The 24,622-nt window shown below is 48.0% G+C and overlaps 18 non-coding genes and 1 pseudogene across 18 annotated transcripts; 5 read left to right on the plus strand and 14 right to left on the minus strand.

The window, feature by feature from the left end:
* Positions 1–528: 528 nt before the first annotated feature.
* LOC135007393 (U1 spliceosomal RNA) lies at positions 529–664 on the minus strand (annotated as a pseudogene).
* Positions 665–816: 152 nt separating this feature from the next.
* On the minus strand, positions 817–980 carry LOC135006906 (U1 spliceosomal RNA). The gene has a single exon (XR_010206971.1). It is a non-coding gene; the product is annotated as a U1 spliceosomal RNA (small nuclear RNA).
* Positions 981–4,220: 3,240 nt separating this feature from the next.
* Positions 4,221–4,384, minus strand: LOC135007417 (U1 spliceosomal RNA). The gene has a single exon (XR_010207420.1). It is a non-coding gene; the product is annotated as a U1 spliceosomal RNA (small nuclear RNA).
* A 671-nt stretch (positions 4,385–5,055) lies between these two features.
* Positions 5,056–5,218, minus strand: LOC135007437 (U1 spliceosomal RNA). Its single transcript, XR_010207434.1, has one exon. It is a non-coding gene; the product is annotated as a U1 spliceosomal RNA (small nuclear RNA).
* A 152-nt stretch (positions 5,219–5,370) lies between these two features.
* LOC135006989 (U1 spliceosomal RNA) lies at positions 5,371–5,534 on the minus strand. The gene has a single exon (XR_010207050.1). It is a non-coding gene; the product is annotated as a U1 spliceosomal RNA (small nuclear RNA).
* Positions 5,535–6,205: 671 nt separating this feature from the next.
* LOC135007413 (U1 spliceosomal RNA) lies at positions 6,206–6,368 on the minus strand. The gene has a single exon (XR_010207416.1). It is a non-coding gene; the product is annotated as a U1 spliceosomal RNA (small nuclear RNA).
* Positions 6,369–6,520: 152 nt separating this feature from the next.
* On the minus strand, positions 6,521–6,684 carry LOC135007067 (U1 spliceosomal RNA). The gene has a single exon (XR_010207124.1). It is a non-coding gene; the product is annotated as a U1 spliceosomal RNA (small nuclear RNA).
* A 671-nt stretch (positions 6,685–7,355) lies between these two features.
* On the minus strand, positions 7,356–7,518 carry LOC135007314 (U1 spliceosomal RNA). The gene has a single exon (XR_010207357.1). It is a non-coding gene; the product is annotated as a U1 spliceosomal RNA (small nuclear RNA).
* A 144-nt stretch (positions 7,519–7,662) lies between these two features.
* LOC135006892 (U5 spliceosomal RNA) lies at positions 7,663–7,778 on the plus strand. The gene has a single exon (XR_010206958.1). It is a non-coding gene; the product is annotated as a U5 spliceosomal RNA (small nuclear RNA).
* Positions 7,779–15,249: 7,471 nt separating this feature from the next.
* Positions 15,250–15,365, plus strand: LOC135006902 (U5 spliceosomal RNA). Its single transcript, XR_010206967.1, has one exon. It is a non-coding gene; the product is annotated as a U5 spliceosomal RNA (small nuclear RNA).
* Positions 15,366–15,651: 286 nt separating this feature from the next.
* LOC135006909 (U5 spliceosomal RNA) lies at positions 15,652–15,767 on the plus strand. The gene has a single exon (XR_010206974.1). It is a non-coding gene; the product is annotated as a U5 spliceosomal RNA (small nuclear RNA).
* Positions 15,768–16,041: 274 nt separating this feature from the next.
* On the plus strand, positions 16,042–16,157 carry LOC135006922 (U5 spliceosomal RNA). The gene has a single exon (XR_010206986.1). It is a non-coding gene; the product is annotated as a U5 spliceosomal RNA (small nuclear RNA).
* Positions 16,158–16,432: 275 nt separating this feature from the next.
* Positions 16,433–16,548, plus strand: LOC135006944 (U5 spliceosomal RNA). The gene has a single exon (XR_010207007.1). It is a non-coding gene; the product is annotated as a U5 spliceosomal RNA (small nuclear RNA).
* A 4,977-nt stretch (positions 16,549–21,525) lies between these two features.
* Positions 21,526–21,689, minus strand: LOC135007458 (U1 spliceosomal RNA). Its single transcript, XR_010207446.1, has one exon. It is a non-coding gene; the product is annotated as a U1 spliceosomal RNA (small nuclear RNA).
* A 151-nt stretch (positions 21,690–21,840) lies between these two features.
* LOC135007228 (U1 spliceosomal RNA) lies at positions 21,841–22,004 on the minus strand. The gene has a single exon (XR_010207279.1). It is a non-coding gene; the product is annotated as a U1 spliceosomal RNA (small nuclear RNA).
* A 670-nt stretch (positions 22,005–22,674) lies between these two features.
* On the minus strand, positions 22,675–22,838 carry LOC135007343 (U1 spliceosomal RNA). Its single transcript, XR_010207380.1, has one exon. It is a non-coding gene; the product is annotated as a U1 spliceosomal RNA (small nuclear RNA).
* Positions 22,839–22,990: 152 nt separating this feature from the next.
* Positions 22,991–23,154, minus strand: LOC135007095 (U1 spliceosomal RNA). The gene has a single exon (XR_010207151.1). It is a non-coding gene; the product is annotated as a U1 spliceosomal RNA (small nuclear RNA).
* Positions 23,155–23,825: 671 nt separating this feature from the next.
* LOC135007328 (U1 spliceosomal RNA) lies at positions 23,826–23,988 on the minus strand. The gene has a single exon (XR_010207370.1). It is a non-coding gene; the product is annotated as a U1 spliceosomal RNA (small nuclear RNA).
* Positions 23,989–24,140: 152 nt separating this feature from the next.
* LOC135007001 (U1 spliceosomal RNA) lies at positions 24,141–24,304 on the minus strand. Its single transcript, XR_010207061.1, has one exon. It is a non-coding gene; the product is annotated as a U1 spliceosomal RNA (small nuclear RNA).
* Positions 24,305–24,622: the final 318 nt, after the last annotated feature.

Raw genomic sequence — 24,622 nt, forward strand, 5'->3', positions numbered from 1 at the left:
CCCCAAACAACAAACCAAATGCAACAACTAGTGCAAGCATTCCTGGGGGAAGGCCTGCAGCAGATGGATTTGCATATGGTGATGTCATCCAAGCAGTGGGTCAAAGTTGGCTTCAACCCTCGTCTGCATATGAAAAGAGAAAAGGGGCGTGCAGGGCATGGCGGCCTTTTGCAGCGCTTGGATGACCCCTAGTTTGCATTACACACCTCCTCCCTCCTTCGGTGTGGGGCTCATGTTGGCTATGCCCCAGCCCCTGAAGCATTCAAGCTGATTTCTTGCAGCAGCTGGGCACTGTAACTGCTCCAGAGCTACTCTGTAAGGCAAGTAAAAGGGTGTGGGCCCTGCAGCACTACCTGTAGTTCGCATTGTGCGTTGGAAGGCACGAAGTAAGCAGACGGGAGAAGTCAGGATAGTGCGCAAGGGCATAGAAGGGAGCGGCTCAAGAAAAGAGAAGTGGAAACAGACAGCAAACTAGGCTGGAGAGAGACCTGAGACAAAGAGATCTGAATTATACGAGAGCCGACGAGGGGAAACACAAATTATGCAGTCAAGTTTCCCACATTTGGGGAAATCGCAGGAGCAGCACACCCAGAGTGCAATGGTTGAGCCTTGCCCTGGGAGAAGCACCTTCATGATCATAGTATCTCACCTGGCAGGTAAGTAGGAGTTGGGCTAGAGCTGGGGAGGGTCGCTGCTCGGGTTCCCCCCTGTGAAGTGAAGGAGATCCAACTGAAGCAGCACCAGGGAACTCTCGAAAGAAGAACAAGGCTAGAGGAAGATCTGAGACAAAGAAATCTGACTTTTACCAGAGCTGACCAGAGGAAAGCACAAACACAGTCCCCCACTACCACAAATAATGCAGTCGAGTTTCCCACATTTGGGAAAATCACAGGGGTCAGCATACCCAGAATGCAATGAATGAACCTCACCCTGGGAGAACAATCTTCATGACCATGGTATCTCCTATGCAAAATAAGTATGATTTGGGATAGGGCTGGTGAGGGCCGCTGCTCAGGCACATCTCTGTCAAGTAAAGGAGATTCAACTGAGGCAGCACAAGGGAACTCTCATCTGGGGACAACAACTGTAGGGAGACCACATCTTTTCAGATGAACATGGGAGGGCGGAAGGCAGCCTAATACTGAAGCACCATCAAATATCAAACCATGGCCCTCATTCCGAGTTGATCGCTCGCAAGGCGATTTTAGCAGAGTTACACACGCTAAGCCGCCGCCTACTGGGAGTGAATCTTAGCTTCTTAAAATTGCGACCGATGTATTCGCAATATTGCGATTACAAACTACTTAGCAGTTTCAGAGTAGCTTCAGACTTACTCGGCATCTGCGATCAGTTCAGTGCTTGTCGTTCCTGGTTTGACGTCACAAACACTCCCAGAGTTCGCCCAGACACTCCCCCGTTTCTCCGGCCACTCCTGCGTTTTTTCCGGAAACTGTAGCGTTTTTTCCCACACGCCCATAAAACGGCCTGTTTCCGCCCAGTAACACCCATTTCCTGTCAATCACATTACGATCGCCGGAGCGAAGAAAAAGCCGTGAGTAAAAATACTTTCTTCATTGTAAAATTACTTGGCGCAGTCGCAGTGCGAATATTGCGCATGCGTACTAAGCAGAATTTCACTGCGATGCGATGAAATTTACAGAGCGAACGACTCGGAATGAGGGCCCATATGCAACAACTAGTACAAGCACTCCTGGGGGAAGGTCTGCAGCAGACGGATTTGCATACGGTGATGTAAATCCAAGCAGTGGGCCAAAGTTGACTGGAACCCTCATCTGCATATGAAAAGAGAAAAGGGGCATGCAGGGCATGGCGGCCTTTTGCAGTGCTTGGATGACCCCTAGTTCGCATTAAACACCTCCACCCTCCTTTGGTGTGGGGCTCATGTTGGCCATGCCCCATCCCCTGATGCATTCAAGCTGATTTCTTGCAGCAGCTGGGCACTGTAACAGCTCCAGAGCTGTTCTGTAAGGCAAGTAAAAGGGTGTGGGCCCTGCAGCACCACCTGTTGTTCGCATTGTGCGTTGGAAGGCACAAATTAAGCAGACGGGAGGAGAAGTCAGGATAGTGCGCAAGGGCATTCTTTTCTCTTAGTCCGGGGGCAAGGCTTCAAAATGGGGTCTGCAACGGAGGAGACACAGGGGGCGTGGTCACAGCAGCTTTTCTCTACAGTCTGCACCAGCAGGAGCCTACACCATTTTTTATGATCACGCTGAACTGCAGTGCGACTGCAATTACAGCATGGTCAAGAAGGGAGGCGTCATGCTGGGTGGCCATGCCCTGTCACTGTGCAGGAGCCAGCACCGCTCACACACTAGTCCCCGGGTGCAGCCCCCAACCCCCGGGACACCCGGAGCAACAAAATGTAGATTCAGGCCTCCAGGCCACGCCCCTACCTATGAAACCATGCCTCCTTTTTACCATTGCGCTGTTTATCTGCGCGCACTGCATTACAATCTCCCTCGCCACCTCTCTGGGTGTCACCAGTGATAGTGACACCTCTGCCATGCTTGTAGCAGCTGGTCCTAAGATCTACGCCTCAAGCCCTGAGTGTTTGCCCTTGTGACTTGTTGATCATCATAGCGAAGCAGATGCTTACAGAAAACTGCAGGGGCTTAGATTGAAAATAAAAACAATTGATGGGTATAAGGTAGAGAGGAGCGGGTTCGGTTCTCCGAGAACCGAATTCCCCACGAACTCCACGTGGTTTACATTGGTCCGAGGCAGGCTCGGTTGTTCCTGCCTGACTCGGAAAACCTGAACAAGGGAAAATGTCATCATCCCGCTGTCAGATTCTCGTGAGATTCGGATTCCATATAAAGAGCTGCGCGTTGCTGCCATTTTTACTCGTGCATTGAAGAGAGAGCGGAGAGGACGTGGCTATGTTCTCTCAGTGGAAATCTCAATATCAGTGCTCAGTATCAGTGGTTACTTATTGCTGCTCAGTAATACTAGTAGTGTGTCTCTCCTGCTCAGTGTCAGTTCTCAGTAGTATCCTCATCAGTGCTCAGTATCACTGCTCATTGTCTTGTGCTGCATTGTGGTGCTCAGCATACTACAGTACATTACTAATAGTCCAGTGCTGCATCTTGCTGCTCAGTGTCAGTTCTAGTATCCTCATCAGTGCTCACTATCACTGCTCATTGCATTGTGGTGTTCTGTATACTACAGTAACATAGTAATATAGTATATATAGAGGAGCGGGTTCGGTTCTCCGAGAACCGAATTCCCGACGAACTCCACGTGGTTTACACTGGTCCGAGGCAGGCTCGGTTGTTCCCGCCTGACTCGGAAAACCTGAACAAGGGAAAATGTCATCATCCCGCTGTCGGATTCTCGCGAGATTCGGATTCCATATAAAGAGCTGCGCGTTGCCGCCATTTTTACTCGTGCATTGAAGAGAGAGCGGAGAGGACGTGGCTATGTTCTCTCAGTGGAAATCTCAATATCAGTGCTCAGTATCAGTGGTTACTTATTGCTGCTCAGTAATACTAGTAGTGTGTCTCTCCTGCTCAGTGTCAGTTCTCAGTAGTATCCTCATCAGTGCTCAGTATCACTGCTCATTGTCTTGTGCTGCATTGTGGTGCTCAGCATACTACAGTACATTACTAATAGTCCAGTGCTGCATCTTGCTGCTCAGTGTCAGTTCTAGTATCCTCATCAGTGCTCACTATCACTGCTCATTACATTGTGGTGTTCTGTATACTACAGTAACATAGTAATATAGTAACATATGGTAACATAGTTTTTGAGGTTGAATAGAGGCAAATTGCCCATCGTGTTCAACCTGTTTTAAGTTGTGATGATTCTACATACTTGCTGAATAATGTTTTATGACTAGTTAGCTACTATAACTCATGTTACCCCCGGATTAACCATGTTGATATTTTAAGTATTATAACCTTGGATAGCTTTTTCATTCAGAAATGTATCCATTCCTTTTTTAAATCCAATTACAGAGTCCGCCATTACCACCTTCCCTGGCAGGGAATTCCACATCCTGATTGCCCTAACAGTGAAGATCATAGTATCTCACCTGGCAGGTAAGTAGGAGTTGGGCTAGAGCTGTGGAGGATTGCTGCTCGGGCACCCCCTGTCAAGTGAAGGAGATCCAACTGAGGCAGCACAAGGGAACTCTCGAAAGAAGAACAAGGCTAGAGGAAGATCTGAGACAAAGAAATCTGACTTTTACCAGAGCTGACCAGAGGAAAGCACAAACACAGTCCCCCACTACCACAAATAATGCAGTCGAGTTTCCCACATTTGGGGAAATCACAGGGGTCAGCATACCCAGAGTGCAATGAATGAACCTCACCCTGGGAGAACAATCTTCATGACCATGGTATCTCCTATGCAAAATAAGTATGATTTGGGATAGGGCTGGGGAGGGCCGCTGCTCAGGCACATCTCTGTCAAGTAAAGGAGATTCAACTGAGGCAGCACAAGGGAACTCTCATCTGGGGACAACAACTGCAGGGAGAACACATATTTTCAGATGAACATGGGAGGGCAGAAGGCTGCCTAATACTGAAGCACCCCCAAACAACAAACCAAATGCAACTACTAGTGCAAGCATTCCTGGGGGAAGGCCTGCAGCAGACGGATTTGCATATGGTGATGTCATCCAAGCAGTGGGTCAAAGTTGGATTCAACCCTCGTCTGCATATGAAAATAAAAAAGGGGTGTGCAGGGCATGGCTGCCTTTTGCGGCGCTTGGATGACCCCTAGTTCGCATTAAACACCTCCACCCTCCTTCGGTGTGGGGCTCATGTTGGCTATGCCCCAGCCCCTGAAGCATTCAAGCTGATTTCTTGCAGCAGCTGGGCACTGTAACAGCTCCAGAGCTGCTCTGTAAAGCAAGTAAAAGGGTGTGGGCCCTGCAGCACTACCTGTAGTTTGCATTGTGCATTGGAAGGCACAAAGTAAGCAGACGGGAGAAGTAAGGATAGTGCGCAAGGCCATAGAATGGAGCGGCTTAAGAAAAGAGAAGTGGAAACAGACAGCAAACTAGGCTGGAGAGAGACCTGAGACAAAGAGATCTGAATTATACGAGAGCCGACCAGGGGAAACACAAATTATGCAGTCAAGTTTCCCACATTTGGGGAAATCGCAGGGGCAGCAAATCCAGAGTGCAATGGGTGAGCCTTGCCCTGGGAGAAGCACCTTCATGATTATAGTATCTCACCTGGCAGGTAAGTAGAAGTTGGGCTAGAGCTGGGGAGGGTCGCTGCTCGGGCACCCCCCTGTCAAGTGAAGGAGATCCAACTGAGGCAGCACAAGGGAACTCTCGAAAGAAGAACAAGGCTAGAGGAAGAACTGAAACAAAGAAATCTGACTTTTACCAGAGCTGACCAGAGGAAAGCACAAACACAGTCCCCCACTACCACAAATAATGCAGTTGAGTTTCCCACATTTGGGGAAATCACAGGGGTCAGCATACCCAGAATGCAATGAATGAACCTCACCCTGGGAGAACAATCTTCAAGACCATGGTCTCTCCTATGCAAAATAAGTATGATTTGGGATAGGGCTGGGGAGGGCCGCTGCTCAGGCACATCTCTGTCAAGTAAAGGAGATTCAACTGAGGCAGCACAAGGGAACTCTCATCTGGGGACAACAACTGCAGGGAGAACACATATTTTCAGATGAACATGGGAGGGCAGAAGGCTGCCTAATACTGAAGCACCCCCAAACAACAAACCAAATGCTACAACTAGTGCAAGCATTCCTGGGGGAAGGCCTGCAGCAGATGGATTTGCATATGGTGATGCCATCCAAGCAGTGGGTCAAAGTTGGCTTCAACCCTCGTCTGCATATGAAAAGAGAAAAGGGGCGTGCAGGGCATGGCGGCCTTTTGCGGCGCTTGGATGACCCCTAGTTAGCATTACACACCTCCACCCTCCTTCGGTGTGGGGCTCATGTTGGCTATGCCCCAGCCCCTGAAGCATTCAAGCTGATTTCTTGCAGCAGCTGGGCACTGTAACTGCTCCAGAGCTGCTCTGTAAGGCAAGTAAAAGGGTGTGGGCCCTGCAGCACTACCTGTAGATTGCATTGTGCGTTGGAAGGCACGAAGTAAGCAGACGGGAGAAGTCAGGATAGTGCGCAAGGGCATAGAAGGGAGCGGCTCAAGAAAAGAGAAGTGGAAACAGACAGCAAACTAGGCTGGAGATAGACCTGAGACAAAGAGATCTGAATTATACGAGAGCCGACCAAGGGAAACACAAATTATGCAGTCAAGTTTCCCACATTTGGGGAAATCACAGGGGCAGCACAACCAGAGTGCAATGGGTGAGCCTTGCCCTGGGAGAAGCACCTTCATGATCATAGTATCTCACCTGGCAGGTAAGTAGGAGTTGGGCTAGAGCTGGGGAGGGTCGCTGCTCGGGCACCCCCCTGTCAAGTGAAAGAGATCCAACTGAGGCAGCACAAGGGAACTCTCGAAAGAAGAACAAGGCTAGAGGAAGATCTGAGATAAAGAAATCTGATTTTTACCAGAGCTGACCAGAGGAAAGCACAAACACAGTCCCCCACTACCACAAATAATGCAGTCGAGTTTCCCACATTTGGGGAAATCACAGGGGTCAGCATACCCAGAATGCAATGAATGAACCTCACCCTGGGAGAACAATCTTCATGACCATGGTATCGCCTATGCAAAATAAGTATGATTTGGGATAGGGCTGGGGAGGGCCGCTGCTCAGGCACATCTCTGTCAAGTAAAGGAGATTCAACTGAGGCAGCACAAGGGAACTCTCATCTGGGGACAACAACTGCAGGGAGAACATATATTTTCAGATGAACATGGGAGGGCAGAAGGCTGCCTAATACTGAAGCACCCCCAAACAACAAACCAAATGCAACAACTAGTGCAAGCATTCCTGGGGGAAGGCCTGCAGCAGATGGATTTGCATATGGTGATGTCATCCAAACAGTGGGTCAAAGTTGGCTTCAACCCTCGTCTGCATATGAAAAGAGACAAGGGGCGTGCAGGGCATGGCGGCCTTTTGCGGCGCTTGGATGACCCCTAGTTCGCATTACACACCTCCACCCTCCTTCGGTGTGGGGCTCATGTTGGCTATTCCCCAGCCCCTGAAGCATTCAAGCTGATTTCTTGCAGCAGCTGGGCACTGTAACAGCTCCAGAGACGCTCTGTAAGGCAAGTAAAAGGGTGTGGGTCCTGCAGCACTACCTGTAGTTTGCATTGTGCGTTGGAAGGCACAAAGTAAGCAGACGGGAGAAGTCAGGATAGTGCGCAAGGGCATAGAAGGGAGCGGCTCAAGAAAAGAGAAGTAGAAACAGACAGCAAACTAGGCTGGAGAGAGACCTGAGACAAAGAGATCTGAATTATACGAGAGCCGACCAGGGGAAACACAAATTATGCAGTCAAGTTTCCCACATTTGGGGAAATCGCAGAAGCAGCACACCCAGAGTGCAATGGGTGAGCCTTGCCCTGGGAGAAGCACCTTCATGATCATAGTATCTCACCTGGCAGGTAAGTAGGAGTTGGGCTAGAGCTGGGGAGGGTCGCTGCTCGAGCATCCCCCTGTCAAGTAAAGGAGATTCAACTGAGGCAGCACAAGGGAACTCTCATCTGGGGACAACAACTGCAGGGAGAACACATATTTTCAGATAAAAATCTTGGTCATGCTCTGGTTTCTCTTCAGAACGAACAAATCTTTCGCCTTTTACTAAAGATTTCCGTGGAGAGGAGCAAAACCGAGTTTTATCTCAATTTTTGCATGCCCCATCTTTTTGGGGTTTCTTTTATCGGTTTAAAGATAGAATGAGTGTGCTTTAATGTAAGCTCATTTGCATAGAAATTAGAGATGAGCGCCTGAAATTTTTCGGGTTTTGTGTTTTGGTTTTGGGTTCGGTTCCGCGGCCGTGTTTTGGGTTCGAACGCGTTTTGGCAAAACCTCACCGAATTATTTTTGTCGGATTCGGGTGTGTTTTGGATTCGGGTGTTTTTTTCCAAAAACACTAAAAAACAGCTTAAATCATAGAATTTGGGGGTCATTTTGATCCCAAAGTATTATTAACCTCAAAAACCATAATTTACACTCATTTTCAGTCTATTCTGAATACCTCACACCTCACAATATTATTTTTAGTCCTAAAATTTGCACCGAGGTCGCTGTGTGAGTAAGATAAGCGACCCTAGTGGCCGACACAAACACCGGGCCCATCTAGGAGTGGCACTGCAGTGTCACGCAGGATGTCCCTTCCAAAAAACCCTCCCCAAACAGCACATGACGCAAAGAAAAAAAGAGGCGCAATGAGGTAGCTGTGTGAGTAAGATTAGCGACCCTAGTGGCCGACACAAACACCGGGCCCATCTAGGAGTGGCACTGCAGTGTCACGCAGGATGGCCCTTCCAAAAAACCCTCCCCAAACAGCACATGACGCAAAGAAAAAAAGAGGCGCAATGAGGTAGCTGTGTGAGTAAGATTAGCGACCCTAGTGGCCGACACAAACACCGGGCCCATCTAGGAGTGGCACTGCAGTGTCACGCAGGATGGCCCTTCCAAAAAACCCTCCCCAAACAGCACATGACGCAAAGAAAAAAAGAGGCGCAATGAGGTAGCTGACTGTGTGAGTAAGATTAGCGACCCTAGTGGCCGACACAAACACCGGGCCCATCTAGGAGTGGCACTGCAGTGTCACGCAGGATGTCCCTTCCAAAAAACCCTCCCCAAACAGCACATGACGCAAAGAAAAAAAGAGGCGCAATGAGGTAGCTGTGTGAGTAAGATTAGCGACCCTAGTGGCCGACACAAACACCGGGCCCATCTAGGAGTGGCACTGCAGTGTCACGCAGGATGTCCCTTCCAAAAAACCCTCCCCAATCAGCACATGATGCAAAGAAAAAGAAAAGAAAAAAGAGGTGCAAGATGGAATTATCCTTGGGCCCTCCCACCCACCCTTATGTTGTATAAACAAAACAGGACATGCACACTTTAACCAACCCATCATTTCAGTGACAGGGTCTGCCACACGACTGTGACTGATATGACGGGTTGGTTTGGACCCCCCCCAAAAAAGAAGCAATTAATCTCTCCTTGCACAAACTGGCTCTACAGAGGCAAGATGTCCACCTCATCTTCACCCTCCGATATATCACCGTGTACATCCCCCTCCTCACAGATTATCAATTCGTCCCCACTGGAATCCACCATCTCAGCTCCCTGTGTACTTTGTGGAGGCAATTGCTGCTGGTCAATGTCTCCGCGGAGGAATTGATTATAATTCATTTTAATGAACATCATCTTCTCCACATTTTCTGGATGTAACCTCGTACGCCGATTGCTGACAAGGTGAGCGGCGGCACTAAACACTCTTTCGGAGTACACACTTGTGGGAGGGCAACTTAGGTAGAATAAAGCCAGTTTGTGCAAGGGCCTCCAAATTGCCTCTTTTTCCTGCCAGTATAAGTACGGACTGTGTGACGTGCCTACTTGGATGCGGTCACTCATATAATCCTCCACCATTCTATCAATGTTGAGAGAATCATATGCAGTGACAGTAGACGACATGTCCGTAATCGTTGGCAGGTCCTTCAGTCCGGACCAGATGTCAGCATCAGCAGTCGCTCCAGACTGCCCTGCATCACCGCCAGCGGGTGGGCTCGGAATTCTGAGCCTTTTCCTCGCACCCCCAGTTGCGGGAGAATGTGAAGGAGGAGATGTTGACAGGTCGCGTTCCGCTTGACTTGACAATTTTGTCACCAGCAGGTCTTTCAACCCCAGAAGACCTGTGTCTGCCGGAAAGAGAGATCCAAGGTAGGCTTTAAATCTAGGATCGAGCACGGTGGCCAAAATGTAGTGCTCTGATTTCAACAGATTGACCACCCGTGAATCCTTGTTAAGCGAATTAAGGGCTGCATCCACAAGTCCCACATGCCTAGCGGAATCGCTCCGTGTTAGCTCCTTCTTCAATGCCTCCAGCTTCTTCTGCAAAAGCCTGATGAGGGGAATGACCTGACTCAGGCTGGCAGTGTCTGAACTGACTTCACGTGTGGCAAGTTCAAAGGGCATCAGAACCTTGCACAACGTTGAAATCATTCTCCACTGCACTTGAGACAGGTGCATTCCATCTCCTATATCGTGCTCAATTGTATAGGCTTGAATGGCCTTTTGCTGCTCCTCCAACCTCTGAAGCATATAGAGGGTTGAATTCCACCTCGTTACCACTTCTTGCTTCAGATGATGGCAGGGCAGGTTCAGTAGTTTTTGGTGGTGCTCCAGTCTTCTGTACGTGGTGCCTGTACGCCGAAAGTGTCCCGCAATTTTTCTGGCCACCGACAGCATCTCTTGCACGCCCCTGTCGTTTTTTTAAAAATTCTGCACCACCAAATTCAAGGTATGTGCAAAACATGGGACGTGCTGGAATTTGCCCATATTTAATGCACACACAATATTGCTGGCGTTGTCCGATGCCACAAATCCACAGGAGAGTCCAATTGGGGTAAGCCATTCCGCGATGATCTTCCTCAGTTGCCGTAAGAGGTTTTCAGCTGTGTGCGTATTCTGGAAAGCGGTGATACAAAGCGTAGCCTGCCTAGGAAAGAGTTGGCGTTTGCGAGATGCTGCTACTGGTGCCGCCGCTGCTGTTCTTGCGGCGGGAGTCCATACATCTACCCAGTGGGCTGTCACAGTCATATAGTCCTGACCCTGCCCTGCTCCACTTGTCCACATGTCCGTGGTTAAGTGGACATTGGGTACAACTGCATTTTTTAGGAGACTGGTGAGTCTTTTTCTGACGTCCGTGTACATTCTCGGTATCGCCTGCCTAGAGAAGTGGAACCTAGATGGTATTTGGTAACGGGGGCACACTGCCTCAATAAATTGTCTAGTTCCCTGTGAACTAACGGCGGATACCGGACGCACGTCTAACACCAACATAGTTGTCAAGGACTCAGTTATCCGCTTTGCAGTAGGATGACTGCTGTGATATTTCATCTTCCTCGCAAAGGACTGTTGAACAGTCAATTGCTTACTGGAAGTAGTACAAGTGGGCTTACGACTTCCCCTCTGGGATGACCATCGACTCCCAGCGGCAACAACAGCAGCGCCAGCAGCAGTAGGCGTTACACGCAAGGATGCATCGGAGGAATCCCAGGCAGGAGAGGACTCGTCAGACTTGCCAGTGACATGGCCTGCAGGACTATTGGCATTCCTGGGGAAGGAGGAAATTGACACTGAGGGAGTTGGTGGGGTGGTTTGCGTGAGCTTGGTTACAAGAGGAAGGGATTTACTGGTCAGTGGACTGCTTCCGCTGTCACCCAAAGTTTTTGAACTTGTCACTGACTTATTATGAATGCGCTGCAGGTGACGTATAAGGGAGGATGTTCCGAGGTGGTTAACGTCCTTACCCCTACTTATTACAGCTTGACAAAGGGAACACACGGCTTGACACCTGTTGTCCGCATTTCTGGTGAAATACCTCCACACCGAAGAGCTGATTTTTTTGGTATTTTCACCTGGCATGTCAACGGCCATATTCCTCCCACGGACAACAGGTGTCTCCCCGGGTGCCTGACTTAAACAAACCACCTCACCATCAGAATCCTCCTGGTCAATTTCCTCCCCAGCGCCAGCAACACCCATATCCTCCTCATCCTGGTGTACTTCAACACTGACATCTTCAATCTGACTATCAGGAACTGGACTGCGGGTGCTCCTTCCAGCACTTGCAGGGGGCATGCAAATAGTGGAAGGCGCATGCTCTTCACGTCCAGTGTTGGGAAGGTCAGGCATCGCAAACGACACAATTGGACTCTCCTTGTGGATTTGGGATTTCAAAGAACGCACAGTTCTTTGCGGTGCTTTTGCCAGCTTGAGTCTTTTCAGTTTTCTAGCGAGAGGCTGAGTGCTTCCATCCTCATGTGAAGCTGAACCACTAGCCATGAACATAGGCCAGGGCCTCAGCCGTTCCTTGCCACTCCGTGTGGTATATGGCATATTGGCAAGTTTACGCTTCTCCTCCGACAATTTTATTTTAGGTTTTGGAGTCCTTTTTTTTCTGATATTTGGTGTTTTGGATTTGACATGCTCTGTACTATGACATTGGGCATCGGCCTTGGCAGACGACGTTGCTGGCATTTCATCGTCTCGGCCATGACTAGTGGCAGCAGCTTCAGCACGAGGTGGAAGTGGATCTTGATCTTTCCCTAATTTTGGAACCTCAACTTTTTTGTTCTCCATATTTTATAGGCAGAACTAAAAGGCACCTCAGGTAAACAATGGAGATGGATGGATTGGATACTAGTATACAATTATGGACGGACTGCCACGGTTAGGTGGTATAAAAAAACCACGGTTAGGTGGTATATATTATAATAATAATACAATTATGGATGGACGGACTGCCTGCCGACTGCCGACACAGAGGTAGCCACAGCCGTGAACTACCGCACTGTACACTGGTTGATAAAGAGATAGTAGTATACTCGTAACAACTAGTATGACACTATGACGACGGTATAAAGAATGAAAAAAAAACCACGGTTAGGTGGTATATATTATAATAATAATACAATTATGGATGGACGGACTGCCTGCCGACTGCCGACACAGAGGTAGCCACAGCCGTGAACTACCGCACTGTACACTGGTTGATAAAGAGATAGTAGTATACTCGTAACAACTAGTATGACACTATGACGACGGTATAAAGAATGAAAAAAAAACCACGGTTAGGTGGTATATATTATAATAATAATACAATTATGGATGGACGGACTGCCTGCCGACTGCCGACACAGAGGTAGCCACAGCCGTGAACTACCGCACTGTACACTGGTTGATAAAGAGATAGTAGTATACTCGTAACAACTAGTATGACACTATGACGACGGTATAAAGAATGAAAAAAAAACCACGGTTAGGTGGTATATATTATAATAATAATACAATTATGGATGGACGGACTGCCTGCCGACTGCCGACACAGAGGTAGCCACAGCCGTGAACTACCGCACTGTACACTGGTTGATAAAGAGATAGTAGTATACTCGTAACAACTAGTATGACACTATGACGACGGTATAAAGAATGAAAAAAAAACCACGGTTAGGTGGTATATATTATAATAATAATACAATTATGGATGGACGGACTGCCTGCCGACTGCCGACACAGAGGTAGCCACAGCCGTGAACTACCGCACTGTACACTGGTTGATAAAGAGATAGTAGTATACTCGTAACAACTAGTATGACACTATGACGACGGTATAAAGAATGCAAAAAAAAACCACAGTTAGGTGGTATATATTATAATAATAATACAATTATGGATGGACGGACTGCCTGCCGACTGCCGACACAGAGGTAGCCACAGCCGTGAACTACCGCACTGTACACTGGTTGATAAAGAGATAGTAGTATACTCGTAACAACTAGTATGACACTATGACGGTATAAAGAATGAAAAAAAAACCACGGTTAGGTGGTATATATTATAATAATAATACAATTATGGATGGACGGACTGCCTGCCGACTGCCGACACAGAGGTAGCCACAGCCGTGAACTACCGCACTGTACACTGGTTGATAAAGAGATAGTAGTATACTCGTAACAATTAGGATGACACTATGACGGTATAAAGAATGAAAAAAAAACCACGGTTAGGTGGTAGGTATATAATAATAAATAATACAATTCTGGTCGGACGGACTGCCTGCCGTGTGCCGACACAGAGGTAGCCACAGCCGTGAACTACCGCACTGTACACTGGTTGATAAAGAGATAGTAGTATACTCGTAACAATTAGGATGACACTATGACGGTATAAAGAATGAAAAAAAAACCACGGTTAGGTGGTAGGTATATAATAATAAATAATACAATTCTGGTCGGACGGACTGCCTGCCGTGTGCCGACACAGAGGTAGCCACAGCCGTGAACTACCGCACTGTACACTGGTTGATAAAGAGATAGTAGTATACTCGTAACAATTAGGATGACACTATGACGGTATAAAGAATGAAAAAAAAACCACGGTTAGGTGGTAGGTATATAATAATAAATAATACAATTCTGGTCGGACGGACTGCCTGCCGTGTGCCGACACAGAGGTAGCCACAGCCGTGAACTACCGCACTGTACACTGGTTGATAAAGAGATAGTAGTATACTCGTAACAATTAGGATGACACTATGACGGTATAAAGAATGAAAAAAAAACCACGGTTAGGTGGTAGGTATATAATAATAAATAATACAATTCTGGTCGGACGGACTGCCTGCCGTGTGCCGACACAGAGGTAGCCACAGCCGTGAACTACCGCACTGTACTGTGTCTGCTGCTAATATAGACTGGTTGATATTTAAAGAGATATTAGTAGTATACAACAATACTATACTGGTGGTCAGGCACTGGTCACCACTCCTGCAGCAAAAGTGTGCACTGTTAATTAATATAATTGTACTCCTGGCTCCTGCTAACAACCTGCAGTGCTCCCCAGTCTCCCCCACAATTAATTATAAGCTTTTAATTTATACATTGATGACTGTGCAGCACACTGGGCTGAGCTGAGTGCACACAGACTGAGTCACATTGTGTGACTGACTGTGCTGTGTATCGTTTTTTTTTTCAGGCAGAGAACGGATATAGCAGAGAGAAGTGAACGGATATATTATATTAAATAAAAGTTAACTAGCAACTGCACTGGTCACTGACTGTGGTAAACTAACTCTGTCTGCGACTCTGCACAATCTCTCTCTATCTAATCTATCTATCTCTATTCTAATGGAGAGGACGCCAGACACGTCCTCTCCCTATCAATCTCAATGCACGAGTGAAAATGGCGGCGACGCGCGGCTCCTTATATAGAATCCGAGTCTCGCGATAGAATCCGAGCCTCGCGAGAATCCGACAGCATCATGATGACGTTCGGGCGCGCTCGGGTTAACCGAGCAAGGCGGGAAGATCCGAGTCGCTCGGACCCGTGGAAAAAAAAGTGAAGTTCGTGCGGGTTCGGATTCAAAGAAACCGAACCCGCTCATCTCTAATAGAAATGACAGTAAATGTTTGTTTCTTTTCAAACAGAACTTTCTTGACCATGCTACTTGCTTGAAAGATCTGGGAGCACATGGAATACAGTACAAACCATGCTTATAGCAAGGAGAAGACAGGTGAGAAATCTGCTTTCTTTCAAATTGGGCGCTCACTTTGATCTGAATGAGGACTGCTGGCACGGCACTCAGGCGACAGGTGGAATCTTGGTCATGCTCTGGTTTCTCTTCAGAACGAACAAATCTTTCGCCTTTTACTAAAGATTTCCGTGGAGAGGAGCAAAACTGAGTTTTATCTCAATTTTTGCATGTCCCATATTATTGGGGTTTCTTTTATCGGATTAAAGACAGAACGAGTGTGCTTTCTTGTTAGCTTTAATGTAAGTATATTTGCATAACAATGACAATAAATGTCTGTTTCTTTTCAAGCAGAACTTTCTTGACCATACTAATTGCTTGAAAGATCTGGGAGCACATGGAAAAGAGTACAAACCATGCTTATAGCAAGGGGAAGCCTGGTGAGAAATCTGCTTTCTTTCTTTCAAATTGGGTGCTCACTTTGAGCTGAATGAGGACTGCTGGCATGGCACTCAGGCGACAGGTGGAATCTTGGTCATGCTCTGGTTTCTCTTCAGAACGAACAAATCTTTCGCCTTTTACTAAAGATTTCCGTGGAGAGGAGCAAAACTGAGTTTTATCTCAATTTTTGCATGCCCCGTCCTATTGGGGTTTCTTTTATCAGTTTAAAGATAGAACGAGTGTGCTTTAATGTAAGCTCATTTGCGTAGAAATGACAGTAAATGTTTGTTTCTTTTCAAACAGAACTTTCTTGACTATACTAATTGCTTGAAAGATCTGGGAGCACATGGAAAAGAGTACAAACCATGTTTATAGCAAGGGGAAGCCTGGTGAGAAATCTGCTTTCTTTCTTTCAAATTGGGTGCTCACTTTGAGCTGAATGAGGACTGCTGGCATGGCACTCAGGCGACAGGTAGAATCTTGGTCATGCTGTGGTTTCTCTTCAGAACGAACAAATCTTTCGCCTTTTACTAAAGATTTCCGTGGAGAGGAGCAAAACTGAGTTTTATCTCAATTTTTGCATGCCCCATCTTATTGGGGTTTTATTTTATTGGTTTAAAGATAGAACGAGTGTGCTTTAATGTAAGCTCATTTGCATAGAAATTACAGTAAATGTTTGTTTCTTTTCAAACAGAACTTTCTTGACCACACTAATTGTTTGAAAGATCTGGGAGCACATGGAAAAGAGTACAAACCATGTTTATAGCAAGGGGAAGCCTGGTGAGAAATCTGCTTTCTTTCATTCAAATTGGGTGCTCACTTTGAGCTGAATGAGAACTGCTGGCATGGCACTCAGGCGACAGGTGGAATCTTGGTCATGCTCTGGTTTCTCTTCAGAACTAACAAATATTTCGCCTTTTATTAAAGATTTCCGTGGAGAGGAGCAAAACTGAGTTTTATCTCAATTTTTGCATGCCCCATATTATTGGGGTTTCTTTTATCAGTTTAAAGACAGAACGAGTGTGCTTTCTTGTTAGCTTTAATGTAAGTTTATTTGCATAACAATGACAGTAAATGTTTGTTTCTTTTCAAACAGAACTTTCTTGACCATGCTACTTGCTTGAAAGATCTGGGAGCACATGGAAAACAGTACAAACCATGCAGTATCACAAGAGCCTTTATTTGATCTTTCATGAAGATAGAGCAGAATTGAGGACACGTCAACAATTTCTGCCGAAGGTGGTTCATCTTTCCACATGGTGCCTTTGGCCACTGACACCTTCGTTGAGTCAAAGTCTCTGGCTGTGGTCAGAACTTTGAAAATTTATGTCACCAGAACGGTTCAGATTAGGCAAAACAGAGGCTCTGTTTGTCCTGTATGCTCCCAACATGATTGGGTGTCCTGCTTCCATGCAGACCATTATGCGCTGGATCTGTGGTAAGATTCAGCATGCTCATTCCACGGCAGGATTGCCGTTACTGAATTAGGTGAAGACCCATTCTACTAGAAAGGTGGGTTCATCCTGGGCAGCTGGTCGGGGAGTCTCGGCATTGCAACTTTGCCGAGCAGCTATTTAGTAAACACTTTTGCTAAGTTTTACAAGTTTGATACCTTGGCTGATGATAACCTCAAGTTGGGTCATTCGGTGCTGCAGAGTCGTACGCACTCTCCCACCCGTTCAAGAGCTTTGGTATAACCCCATGGTTCTTAATGTGACCCCAGCATCCTCTAGGTCGTATGAGAAAATAGGATTTTAATACCTACCGGTAAATCCTTTTCTCTTAGTACGTAGAGGATGCTGGGCACCCGTCCCAGTCCATACTGTGTCTGCAGTTATTACTTGTGGTTATACACATGTTGTGTTACGGTTCTGGTCAGCTTTTTGCTGCAATTGTTCATGCCGTTGGCTTGTGTTCTGTTGAATGCCACGTTCTGCGGCATGCTTAAGGTGTGAGCTGGTAAGATGCTCACCTTAGTTTAACTATAAATCCTTTCCTCGAAATGTCCGTCTCCCTGGGCACAGTTCCTATAACTGGAGTCTGGAGGAGGGGCATAGAGGGAGGAGCCAGTTCACACCCTTTGAAAGTCTTAAAGTGCCCATGTCTCTTGCGGATCCCGTCTATACCCCATGGTTCTTAATGTGACCCCAGCATCCTCTACGGACTAAGAGAAAAGGATGCCCTTGTGTACTATCCTGACTTCTCCTCCCGTCTGCTTACTTTGTGCCTTCCAACGCACAATGCGAACTACAGGTGGTGCTGCAGGGCCCACACCCTTTTACTTGCCTTACAGAGCAGCTCTGGAGCTGTTACAGTGCCCAGCTGCTGCAAGAAATCAGCTTGAATGCTTCAGGGGATGGGGCATGGCCAACATGAGCCCCACACCAAAGGAGGGTGGGGGTGTTTAATGCGAACAAGGGGTCATCCAAGCACTGCAAAAGGCCGCCGTGCCCTGCATGCCCCTTTTCTCTATGGAATCCGAATCTCGCAAGAATCCGACAGCGGGATGATGACATTTTCCCTTGTTCAGGTTTTCCGAGTCAGGCGGGAACAACCGAGCCTGCCTCGGACCAGTGTAAACCACGTGGAGTTCGTGGGGAATTCGGTTCTCGGAGAACCGAACCCGCTCCTCTCTACCTTATACCCATCATTTTTTTTATTTTCAATCTAAGCCCCTGCAGTTTTCTGTAAGCATCTGCTTCGCTATGATGATCAACAAGTCACAAGGGCAAACACTCAGGGTGTGAGGCGTAGATCTTAGGACCAGCTGCTACAAGCATGGCAGAGGTGTCACTATCACTGGTGACACCCAGAGAGGTGGCGAGGGAGATTGTATGCAGTGCGCGCAGATAAGCAGCGCAATGGTAAAAAGGAGGCATGGTTTCATAGGTAGGGGCGTGGCCTGGTGGCCTGAATCTACATTTTGTTGCTCCGGGTGTCCCGGGGGTTGGGGGCTGCACCCGGGGACTAGTGTGTGAGCGGTGCTGGCTCCTGCACAGTGACAGGGCATGGCCACCCAGCATGACGCCTCCCTTCTTGACCATGCTGTAATTGCAGTCGCACTGCAGTTCAGCGTGATCATAAAAAATGGTGTAGGCTCCTGCTGGTGCAGACTGTATGTGCGCGCAGGAAGCCGCCACCATTTTTGTGATCACAGCGGCTGAATGTGATGTCATACAGCCGCTGTGACCACGCCCCCTGTGTCTCCTCCGTTGCAGACCCCATTTTGAAGCCTTGCCCCCGCACCGCTCCATCCCTGACTTGGAAATGGAGTGTTGCTGACCCACCTCTCCCCCCCTTCCCCGCCCCGATTGACAGGCAGAGGCGATCACATTCTCTGCGGGGTGCCGCAGAAAATGCAGGCACATGCGTATGCTCTTAGCAATTTTTGCAGTTGGATCGCTTATTGTGATTGCAATCCAACCTGAATCAGGCCCTATTACCTATCACAATGCGCTGCGGGCAGTACAAAATTGGGTTAATATAGGAGAAAAACCCCCAGACCTGTGCTCCTTAACTGTACCTGGTGGCTAGTGGAGCGGCTGCCCAGTAATCAGTGTCCACCGCAGTGCGCACACGGCCCACCCCCTACGGCCTCGCTCCCCTTCATCAGCGGCCTCGTGATCCGGAAGGGTGGTGTGTGTGTGACTGACCTTAGGATGAAACCGGAGCCTCCGCTGCAGTGACCCAGCAACCAGGGCACGGGAGTATACAGCGCCGCTGGGAGTGATGAAGCTGCAGTAAAGATGTCTATTAGACCTAGCCTGCTGCAGCCCTTGTAGATTCTCATAAAACAAGTTCTTCTTTTCTTGTCAAAATTAATAGCTAAGAATAGGCTGCCTGAGGCAGGCCCCTGTTAATTGGCCTGCTACTGAAGGCACCAACTACAAACTGAGCTCCCTGTTCATGGAAGCGGGGTTATAGAGGAGAATGCACTGAGCTTCTTGGGAACAGTCAAAAGCTTTGAGCCGGTTGGTGCCTCAGATCAAGATCCTACTCTACACCCCAATGTGAATCCTTGTGGAGTCCAGTGTACCCCACAGAAGAAATGAATGTGTCACACCCATTGGCAGCAACCTTAGAATAGCTGCTGACGGGCACAATTGAGAAAGGAAGGGGGGGGGGACATTTGAATCCAGCACATAGATGCAATTCAAATATGTAATTTGTACCTTCCTATTTTAAAATATAATGGATGAACCTCACCCTGTGAGAACAATCTTCATGATCAAGAGATCTAATATGTAAAATAAGTATGAGTTGGGATAGGGCTGGGGAGGGTGGCAGCTCGGGCAGCCCCTCCCCCGTCAAGTTAAGGAGATTCAACTGAGGAAGCACAAGGGAACTCTCGTCTGGGGACAACAACTGCAGGGAGACCACATCTTTTCAGATGAACATGGGAGGGCGGAAGGCTGCCTAATACTGAAGCACCATCAAATATCAAACCATATCCAACAACTAGTACAAGCATTCCTGGGGGAAGGTCTGCAGCAGAAGGATTTGCATACGGTGATGTCATCCAAGCAGTGGGCCAAAGTTGGCTGGAACCCTCATCTGCATATAAAAAGAGAAAAGGGGCATGCAGGGCATGGCGGCCTTTTGCAGTGCTTGGATGACCCCTAGTTCGCATTAAACACCCCCACCCTCCTTTGGTGTGGGGCTCATGTTGGCCATGCCCCATCCCCTGAAGCATTCATGCTGATTCGGATTCCATAGAGAAAAGGGGCATGCAGGGCATGGCGGCCTTTTGCAGTGCTTGGATGACCCCTAGTTTGCATTAAACACCCCCACCCTCCTTTGGTGTGGGGCTCATGTTGGCCATGCCCCATCCCCTGAAGCATTCAAGCTGATTTCTTGCAGCAGCTGGGCACTGTAACATATAAAGAGCTGCGCGTTGCTGCCATTTTTACTCGTGCATTGAAGAGAGAGCGGAGAGGACGTGGCTATGTTCTCTCAGTGGAAATCTCAATATCAGTGCTCAGTATCAGTGGTTACTTATTGCTGCTCAGTAATACTAGTAGTGTGTCTCTCCTGCTCAGTGTCAGTTCTCAGTAGTATCCTCATCAGTGCTCAGTATCACTGCTCATTGTCTTGTGCTGCATTGTGGTGCTCAGCATACTACAGTACATTACTAATAGTCCAGTGCTGCATCTTGCTGCTCAGTGTCAGTTCTAGTATCCTCATCAGTGCTCACTATCACTGCTCATTGCATTGTGGTGTTCTGTATACTACAGTAACATAGTAATATAGTATATATAGAGGAGCGGGTTCGGTTCTCCGAGAACCGAATTCCCGACGAACTCCACGTGGTTTACACTGGTCCGAGGCAGGCTCGGTTGTTCCCGCCTGACTCGGAAAACCTGAACAAGGGAAAATGTCATCATCCCGCTGTCGGATTCTCGCGAGATTCGGATTCCATATAAAGAGCTGCGCGTTGCCGCCATTTTTACTCGTGCATTGAAGAGAGAGCGGAGAGGACGTGGCTATGTTCTCTCAGTGGAAATCTCAATATCAGTGCCCAGTATCAGTGGTTACTTATTGCTGCTCAGTAATACTAGTAGTGTGTCTCTCCTGCTCAGTGTCAGTTCTCTGTAGTATCCTCATCAGTGCTCAGTATCACTGCTCATTGTCTTGTGCTGCATTGTGGTGCTCAGCATACAACAGTACATTACTAATAGTCCAGTGCTGCATCTTGCTGCTCATGTTGGCTATGCCCCAGCCCCTGAAGCATTCAAGCTGATTTCTTGCAGCAGCTGGGCACTGTAACAGCTCCAGAGCTGCTCTGTAAGGCAAGTAAAAGGGTGTTGGCCCTGCAGCACTACCTGTAGTTTGCATTGTGCGTTGGAAGGCACAAAGTAAGCAGACAGGAGAAGTCAGGAGAGTGCACAAGGGCATAGAAGGCAGGGGCTCAAGAAAAGAGAAGTGGAAACAGACAGCAAACTAGGCTGGAGAGAGACCTGAGACAAAGAGATCTGAATTATACGAGTAGCCGACCAGAGGAAACACAAATTATGCAGTCAAGTGTCCCACATTTGGGGAAATCGTAGGAGCAGCACACCCAGAGTGCAATGGGTGAGCCTTGCCCTGGTAGAAGCACCTTCCTGATCATAGTATCTCACTTGGCAGGTAAGTAGGAGTTGGGCTTGAGCTGGGGAGGGTCGCTGCTCGGATACCCCCCTGTCAAGTGAAGGAGATCCAACTGAGGCAGCACAAGGAAACTCTCGAAAAAAAACAAGGCTAGAGGAAGATCTGAGGCAAAGAAATCTGACTTTTACCAGAGCTGACCAGAGGAAAGCACAAACACAGTCCCCCACTACCACAAATAATGCAGTCGAGTTTCCCACATTTGGGGAAATCACAGGGGTCAGCATACCCAGAATGCAATGAATGAACCTCACCCTGGGAGAACAATCTTCATGACCATGGTATCTCCTATGCAAAATAAGTATGATTTGGGATAGGGCTGGGGAGGGCCGCTGCTCAGGCACATCTCTGTCAAGTAAAGGAGATTCAACTGAGGCAGCACAAGGGAACTCTCATCTGGGGACAACAACTGCAGGGAGAACACATATTTTCAGATGAACATGGGAGAGCAGAAGGCTGCCTAATACTGAAGCACCCCAAACAACAAACCAAATGCAACAACTAGTACAAGCATTCCTGGGGGAAGGTCTGCAGAAGACGGATTTGCATACGGTGATGTCATCCAAGCAGTGGGACAAAGTTGGCTGGAACCCTCATCTGCATATGAAAAGAGAAAAGGGGTATGCAGGGCATGGCGGCCTTTTGCGGCGCTTGGATGACCCTTAGTTCGCATTAAACACCTCCACCCTCCGTCGGTGTGGGGCTCATGTTGGCTATGCCCCAGCCCCTGAAGCATTCAAGCTGATTTCTTGCAGCAGCTGGGCACTGTAACAGCTCCAGAGCTGCTCTGAAAGGCAAGTAAAAGGGTGTGGGCCCTGCAGCACTACCTGTAGTTTGCATTGTGCGTTGGAAGGCACAAAGTAAGCAGACAGGAGAAGTCAGGAGAGTGCACAAGGGCATAGAAGGCAGCGGCTCAAGAAAAGAGAAGTGGAAACAGACAGCAAACTAGGCTGGAGAGAGACCTGAGACAAAGAGATCTGAATTATACGAGTAGCCGACTAGAGGAAACACAAATTATGCAGTCAAGTGTCCCACATTTGGGGAAATCGTAGGAGCAGCACACCCAGAGTGCAATGGGTGAGCCTTGCCCTGGGAGAAGCACCTTCATGATCATAGTATCTCACCTGGCAGGTAAGTAGGAGTTGGGCTAGAGATGGGGAGGGTCGCTGCTCGGGCACCCCCCTGTCAAGTGAAGGAGATCCAACTGAGGCAGCACAAGGAAACTCTCGAAAAAAGAACAAGGCTAGAGGAAGATCTGAGACAAAGAAATCTGTCTTTTACCAGAGCTGACCAGAGGAAAGCACAAACACAGTCCCCCACTACCACAATTAATGCAGTCGAGTTTCCCACATTTGGGGAAATCACAGGGGTCAGCATACCCAGAATGCAATGAATGAACCTCACCCTGGGAGAACAATCTTCATGACCATGGAAACTCCTATGCAAAATAAGTATGATTTGGGATAGGGCTGGGGAGGGCCGCTGCTCAGGCACATCTCTGTCAAGTAAAGGAGATTCAACTGAGGCAGCACAAGGGAACTCTCATCTGGGGACAACAACTGCAGGGAGAACACATATTTTCAGATGAACATGGGAGGGCAGAAGGCTGCCTAATACTGAAGCACCCCCAAACAACAAACCAAATGTAACAACTAGTAAAAGCATTCCTGGGAGAAGGTCTGCAGAAGACGGATTTGCATACGGTGATGTCATCCAAGCAGTGGGCCAAAGTTGGCTGGAACCCTCATCTGCATATGAAAAGAGAAAAGGGTTATGCAGGGCATGGCGGCCTTTTGCGGTGCTTGGATGACCCCTAGTTCGCATTAAATACCTCCACCCTCCTTCGGTGTGGGGCTCATGTTGGCTATGCCCCAGCCCCTGAAGCATTCAAGCTGATTTCTTGCAGCAGCTGGGCACTGTAACAGCTCCAGAGCTGCTCTGTACGGCAAGTAAAAGGGTGTGGGCCCTGCAGCACTACCTGTAGTTCGCATTGTGCGTTGGAAGGCACAAAGTAAGCAGACGGGAGAAGTCAGGATAGTGCGCAAGGGCATAGAAGGGAGCGGCTCAAGAAAACAGAAGTGGAAACAGACAGCAAACTAGGCTGGAGAGAGACCTGAGACAAAGAGATCTGAATTATACGAGAGCCGACCAGGGGAAACACAAATTATGCAGTCAAGTTTCCCACATTTGGGGAAATCGCAGGAGCAGCACACCCAGAGTGCAATGGGTGAGCCTTGCCCTGGGAGAAGCACCTTCATGATCATAGTATCTCACCTGGCAGGTATGTAGGAGTTGGGCTAGAGCTGGGGAGGGTCGCTGCTCGGGTACCCCCCTGTCAAGTGAAGGAGATCAAACTGAGGCAGCACAATGGAACTCTCGAAAGAAGAACAAGGCTAGAGGAAGATCTGAGACAAAGAAATCTGACTTTTACCAGAGCTGACAAGAGGAAAACACAAACACAGTCCCCCACTACCACAAATAATGCAGTTGAGTTTCCCACATTTGGGGAAATCACAGGGGTCAGCATACCCAGAATGCAATGAATGAACCTCACCCTGGGAGAACAATCTTTATGACCATGGTATCTCCTATGCAAAATAAGTATGATTTGAGATAGGGCTGGGGAGGGCCGCTGCTCAGGCACATCTCTGTCAAGTAAAGGAGATTCAACTGAGGCAGCACAAGGGAACTCTCATCTGGGGACAACAACTGCCGGGAGAACACATATTTTCAGATGAACATGGGAGGGCAGAAGGCTGCCTAATACTGAAGCACGCCCAAACAACAAACCAAATGCAACAACTAGTACAAGCATTCCTGGGAGAAGGTCTGCAGAAGACGGATTTACATACGGTGATGTCATCCAAGCAGTGGGCCAAAGTTGGCTGGAACCCTCATCTGCATATGTTGAAGATACAATTTG

Source organism: Pseudophryne corroboree, unplaced genomic scaffold (assembly GCF_028390025.1).
Source record: "Pseudophryne corroboree isolate aPseCor3 unplaced genomic scaffold, aPseCor3.hap2 scaffold_218, whole genome shotgun sequence".
NCBI lineage: Eukaryota > Metazoa > Chordata > Amphibia > Anura > Myobatrachidae > Pseudophryne > Pseudophryne corroboree.